We start from the raw sequence: 6,983 nt of genomic DNA on the forward strand, positions 1-6,983 counted from the left end.
TGGTGGGTCAAGTGACCCCTTTACAATAGTTTAATATGATGTGTAAGAGTCTGATCCTTCCTCATGTGGCTTCATAGAATCATAGAATCATAGAATATCAGGGTTGGAAGGGACCTCAGGAGGTCATCTAGTCCAACCCCCTGCACAAAGCAGATCCAATCCAACTAAATCATCCCAGCCAGGGCTTTGTCAAGCCTGACCTTAAAAACTTCTAAGGAAGGAGATTCCACCACCTCCCTAGGTAACACATTCCAGTGTTTCACCACCCTCCTAGTGATAAAGTTTTTCCTAATATCCAACCTAAACCTCCCCCACTGCAATTTGAGACCATTACTCCTTGTTCTGTCATCAGCTACCACTGAGAACAGTCTAGATCCCTCCTCTTTGGAACCCCCTTTCAGGTAGTTGAAAGCAGCTATCAAATCCCACCTCATCCTTCTCTTCCGCAGACTAAACAATCCCAGTTCCCTCAGCCTCTCCTCATAAGTCATGTGCTCCAGTCCCCTAATCATTTTTGTTGCCCTCCACTGGATGTTTTCCAGGGGTGGCAGCATAAGGCCCTAAGCTTGTAACGTGGATCAAGGCTCTCTACATGGAATGGAACAGCATAGTCACGCTTGAGCCATGGCACAAAACTGATACTGAGCTCAGTCCTGTCGGATTATCATAGGGACTTTGAAACCGGTTCCCACATGGTCGCTCTACTACCTCGTGGGGACTGCATCAGCATCAGTGAGGCCAGATGCCTCCAGTAAACAGGAGAGACAACAGGTGTATGATCCAAGGTCCCCGCTGCATGGACGCATTCCGCCACCCGAGGGGCTGATGTCCAGAAAGAGCTTTGCCTTTGAAAATCCTTTACCCCACAGTACCACAAAGCAATAAACTGGCGGGAAACGTCGATGATCCTGGAGACCCTGGCTGCCTCAGAACAACTCCCTCCAAGAATCATAGAATCATAGAATATCAGGGTTGGAAGGGACCCCTGAAGGTCATCTAGTCCAACCCCCTGCTCGAAGCAGGACCAATTCCCAGTTAAATCATCCCAGCCAGGGCTTTGTCAAGCCTGACCTTAAAAACCTCTAAGGAAGGAGATTCTACCACCTCCCTAGGTAACGCATTCCAGTGTTTCACCACCCTCTTAGTGAAAAAGTTTTTCCTAATATCCAATCTAAACCTCCCCCATTGCAACTTGAGACCATTACTCTTCGTTCTGTCATCTGCTACCATTGAGAACAGTCTAGAGCCATCCTCTTTGGAACCCCCTTTCAGGTAGTTGAAAGCAGCTATCAAATCCCCCCTCATTCTTCTCTTCTGCAGTCTAAACAATCCCAGCTCCCTCAGCCTCTCCTCATAAGTCATGTGTTCTAGACCCCTAATCATTTTTGTTGCCCTTCGCAAGCACTAGCCTCAAACAAAAACAGGTGCACTCCAGCTCGAGCGAGAGATGGGCAAAGTCTTGTGACAATAGGACCAAGTGGAAGCTGAGAAATGAGCCCAAATGTGAACGTGGAGAGCGTGGACACACATTTGAACACTACCTGATGAACACTAGCCCCTGTCAGTGTCCTGTACCTCGGAGGAATTATTGAGATAAGTGAAAACACCATGCTTTGGCTGCGGTTTTGGAGCAACAAGCTATTATGATGATCTACATGGAATGTAAGATATTAGGATGATTTCAGCAGAGATGTTGGGCAGGGACTGTCTTTTTGTTCTGTGTTTGTATGGCACTTAGCACGATGGGGCCCGGGTCTGACTGGGGCACCTATGCACGATGAGGATGCAAATAATCATCATTATCGGAACGGCTAATGCACCTGGGGCCTGATTTGCAGAGGTGCTGGTCATATACACATTGACTTCTACTGCGGGTACTTAGCACATTTCAAATCTGGCCCATACACACAGACGCTGCATCGTGTTTCCCCGCTCCCTGCAAATCCATCTACCTGGCTTGTTGTGTTTTGTCACCCATTTTCAGTTTATAACACAGCAACAGAGACCCTGGCACAGGGCATTGCCTGGGCATTAATAAACACCTGGGATTCCTCAGCGGCACCTTCCGATGAGCCCCACAGCTAACTATCCCGATCACCTATTGTGAGCACGGCTGAAAGCATTCCCTCTTACCTCAGCCAGGAGGAATTTTATCAGCTAACATTCCTGAAACTGTTGGGGGGGGGAGGGTTGTGGAAACAACTCCAAAAAATACCCAAAGTACTGAGCAACAGACAACGCCTTAGAAAGGGGCAGGTGAGGGCCACTATTTTTCTTCATCACCACCAATATTCATAAGCTCTAATTGCCTGTTTCTTTTCTGCACCAGTTCACGCTGGGCCTGAACTCTGAGGTGAAATCCACTGGAAACATGAAGGTGCCACCAGCAGGTCAGTATCTCTGGAAATGCCACCAACACCCGGGGGAAGGCCTGGGCAGCAGCTGTTGCTCGTGTTTGAAGGGAAGGTTTAACCATCAGTCTTCTGTCCTGATGGGCTTGAACTGATACCAAGGGCTCATCTACATGGAGTGGTAACTTGAGGCAAGCTGGGTGCAAATCTACAGCGCTCTGGCGTGCGGATTAGCCTTGTGGACCCTGCACTAAAATTTCCGCTAGCTACAGTAGATGGAATATGCCTGCAAAGTAAACTTGCTTGGCTTGAGGGTTTAGTGAGCCAGAGTTAAGCCTCACAGCTTCCTCTCCCCTCATTAAGTTGGTACGTGTGATTAATTCCCATTTTACAGATGGGGAAACTGAGGCACGGAGCAGGGATGGGACATAGAATCATAGAATATCAAGGTAGGAAGGAACCTCAGGAGGTCATCTAGTCCAACCCCCTGCTCAAAGCAGGACCAATATCCAATTTTTGCCCCAGATCCCTAAATGGCCCCCTCAAGGATTGAACTCACAACCCTGGGTTTAGCAGGCCAATGCTCAAACCACTGAGCTATCCCTCCCCCCCAGATGCTCAAAGCTGCATAGGGGCATGACTCTCAGTCACACTCAGGCCACTCTGGCAGCATAAAAGGGCATTACAACAGGTGGGATGGGCCTCTGAGAATCCCTCCTGTGCAGAGAGCTCCCCAGTTGGGATGGAGCTGGGGTAAAAAGTCTGCACCAGCCCTGCTCCCAAACCCTGGAGTAGGGAGCGGATTGGGAGGTGTGACCAGAATGCATTGCATTGTGGCTCTTCTCTGTTTCTCAGGGTCCATGAGAAGCAGAGACAAGATAGAGCAGCCCTGAGGCTGCTTTAACTGACACTGAGGACGGGGTCCCAGAATATGGGGAACCTAAGGATGGTCCAAAGGCAGGAACGAAGGACCTGTTACCCAGACCCTATGAGTCTGTGGGGGGTGTCTTCCCTGCATAGCTCCCCGAGTGATCAGCACTCAGCTATGACCACTCGAGTTGGCCTAGCTTGGGTGAGAGCCGACATCTGCAAAACCATCCTCGCATGACTGCATCCAGTGCTCAGAGGTGCTAGGCCTTCTGGGGGTATATCCGTGGCTCTTCACGCTGCGTTAAGCAGCAGCGCTCTACGAGTTCTTTGGCAGTTCTTTGTGGGAGGAGGTCTCCCTCCTTTCTGGCCACATGTCCAGAAGTGGTCTTCACCCAGTAACGTAAACCACTTCCGGCTTGGCATTGCTCCAGATTTCTGTCCGTGGCCTTCGTTCCAACTGGCAACAGCATGGATCCTACGCTGAGCCAAACGCTGGCATTAATGTCACTCTCGTTTTGAGAGGGGGAGGCAGATGGAGGGCACGGGGCATAGTGGAGGGCATTATGGCAGCAGCTTGCCCTGAGAAAACAGCAGCGCGCTTTGCTAAGAAGATTGCGCAGGCTGCATGCAGACATGGAGCAGTGGTGATAGCTCATGCAGGTTTACTCCTGCGCTGACCAGGACCATGAGCACAGAGTGATGGGATTCCAACATCAGGCAAACCTGGCCTGGCCAGCCGTGGGCCCAGAACATCTGCACAAGGAAGGACGCCTTCCTGGAGCCAAGTGATGACCCTGACCCAAACTTTCAAAGCAGGAGACGCAGATGACAGGGGCCAAACCAGTCCAGAAGCAGGTTGTGATCACCATCTGGAAGCTGCAATCGGGGTTTCGCCTAGACCCCCTGATGGACTAGCCAGCTTGGGTGTAAACCACCACCTCGAATAAGAGGTTCTTGTGTGTGGATGAGATCTGGGACAGGGCTAAGAGTAAACACCCGAGTTAACTGGGCAGTGAAGACAAGGCCCCTGTGACAGAAGCCATGTCACTGAGAGCAGGGCTTGGGCCCTTAGGGTTCGCCTGCAGGATCCTGAACACCTACGCTGCAATTTTATAGCCCCGCAGGTTCCCTTGAGGGCTCAGCCAAGGAAAGGATTGTCCTCCCCACAGCCACTGCTTGACAGCAGCCCTGTCACCTGGCCTGTGTGTCATACAAGACGACAGCTGTTCTCCACCTTCCCAGCTCACGCAGCCGCAGAGTGCAAAGAGATGACAACCCCGCAGCCAGACCTTAGCTGGAGGGGAAAGAGCAGGCGAATGGGAGGTTACCAGGTCTCCGGTGAGCTCGATCCGCTGGCTCCAAGCCTTTAAAACAATAAGAGTAGGCTGCCTTCGCAGCAAGCACGAGGGTGTAAGGAATGCTGTGCCTTGGCAGACTGGCAGCCGCATGCACGTGCCCGCTGTGGGGAGAGGCTGGTGCCTTTGAGCTATTCACCGAGACTAGGGGAATAGGTAAAGAAGATGTTTTTCCAGAAAAAAACAACAACTGAATTACTGGGCTGGATTTAACACCATGAGCTCCAGCGCTAAAGCCCCAATCCCTGGCTCCACACATGGGGCTGAAGCCCTGAGTCCCCTCCCCCCAGAGCCCCCTCCGCCCCAAGCCCCCAGCCCTGCAGGTCTAAAGCCCCAAGCTCACCCCACCCCCTGGGGGCAGATGTCCAGAGCCCCGAGCATCCACGCCCACCGCCCAGCTGGGCCCTGGAGCTTTAATAGCATGTTGCAGAGGCCTCAGAAAGAAAAACGTTGAGACCCCCTGCCATAAATGCATATGAGAATGGCTGTGGTCCCGGTGTGGGGTGTGCCCTCCTAGGGGGGCACAGAGGAATGTTGGGGGGGCACATCACGGCCCGGGCCAGCCCCACAGGGGGAGTGGAGAGGGAGTGCCAGCCACCTCCGCTCCAATCCTAGCTCTGCTCTGGCCCCGCCACCAGTCTTGGGTCCCTGGCCGCAGCCCAGCCGAGGCTCTGCTCCCAACCCACCCCCAGCTGTGGCCCCAGCCTCAGCCCCCTTGTCCCTGTCCCCCCCACCTCCCCGGAGCTGTGGCCTCACTCCCAGCCCTGGCTCCTGGGGTGCACAGACAGCGGTAAGGAGGGGCATGACCCTGAAAAGCCTGGGGACCACTGGTGTAAGGGATGGGGAGAATGAGTGTGTTTTCGTGTGAGACAGGATACGAGAGAGGCAATGGCTGTGGTGCATCCTACAGAACGGATATGCGAGGTGCGTGGCAGAGAGAACGGAGTGTGTGTGTGTAGGTGTGTCTCTGCACAGATCTTTGTGGCGAGAGGCAGCTGGTGCATGCAGGGACACAGGAAACGCATCACTTCCTCGTGCGGCGCATTGCCTGCTGCCTGACAAACCCACTCAGCCCTTTTCATCCCTCTCGCTGGGGCACCAGGCCCACTCGGCCTGAGGGCTTCACACTAACACCCCCCACTTCCCAGCCATCCATAAAGGAGCCGGCCAGATGCGGAGGGGAGGGAGGGGGGACACAATGGCAGAGGCAGCAGCTCCTGCAAACCGCTGTGGTCCACATAGCAAGGATCATCACCGACCCTAGAGCGAATCAGGATATGTAGATAGATAGGTAGACTACATACACTGCATGCCCCCTAGGCCGGTACAAATCGCAGTGTAGACAGGGAGGCACTGCTTAAGTGCATAAAGACACGCCTGACCCCATAGGGTATGTACCCTACACAGCTCTCTGTACACCCAAGCCAGTGGCATAGTGGTAAAAACAGGGGGGAGCGGAGATTTAAAAGGACAGTCGGGTCCTTCACTCGCTCCGGTCTTCAGCACTGAAGGACCTCCCCCCCACCGCAATGCCGCCGAAGACCAGAGCGAGTGACGTGCTGCTGACGCCAAAGTGCTGCTGAAGACCCGGAGCGCCGCCGGGTGAGGACCAGGGGGGTGGTGCCTTTTTTTATCTCCGCTCCCCCCTGACCCGCCGCCAGAGACCCGGGTGAGTAAAAACTGAAAAGGCGCCAAGGAAAAGGAAAAGGCTGCCCCCGCTCGCGCCGCTCCTGACCCAAGCAGTCCCTCCCCATCAGCGTCCCTGTTGCCAGAGCTTGTCCCCACTGCAGGGAAGGGCTCTGGACGTGGGGAAAGGCTCTGGCAGAGGAAGGCAGCGGGAAAGACTCCAGGGAAGCTCCCTGCAGCTGGAGGCTTTCCCCGCTGCCAGCGCTTTTCACGGCTGTGCAGAGCTACAGCATGGTGCAGTCACAGCCTGCTTTGCACTGCGGCGTGTAGCTGCCCGTACCCCACAAGCTGCCGCCAGTGGTGTGCAGTATGGACCTGCCGTCTCACGGCTGATCCTTGACCATTCTCTGCCCTGCACCCACTGGGTGAATAGAGGTGTGACGTTCCCCTCTGGTGTTGTCTGGACCAGTGATCTGCTAGGCCACTCCAATCCTTGACTCTGGGAGCCAGCCTTACCCTGCTCTGCTGTGAGAACCCCCACTCCTGGGCCGTTCACACGCAGCCTCTGGCATGTAAGCTGCTCCCAGCGAATGACATTAGCCAATATCTCCAGTCCCAGAAATAACGCGAGGAACCTCCGTCTTGCAGTGTCCAGTTATGCCCGCTGGATGCTGCAAGTTTATATAAGTTCGTCAAGTTAACAAAGAAATTGATATGTGTCAGGCGTGTTCTCCCAAGGGAAGTCTCTGACACACTGCAAACCAAATGCACTGCTTCAGGT

Source organism: Lepidochelys kempii, chromosome 24, assembly GCF_965140285.1.
Source record: "Lepidochelys kempii isolate rLepKem1 chromosome 24, rLepKem1.hap1, whole genome shotgun sequence".
Classification (NCBI taxonomy): domain Eukaryota; kingdom Metazoa; phylum Chordata; order Testudines; family Cheloniidae; genus Lepidochelys; species Lepidochelys kempii.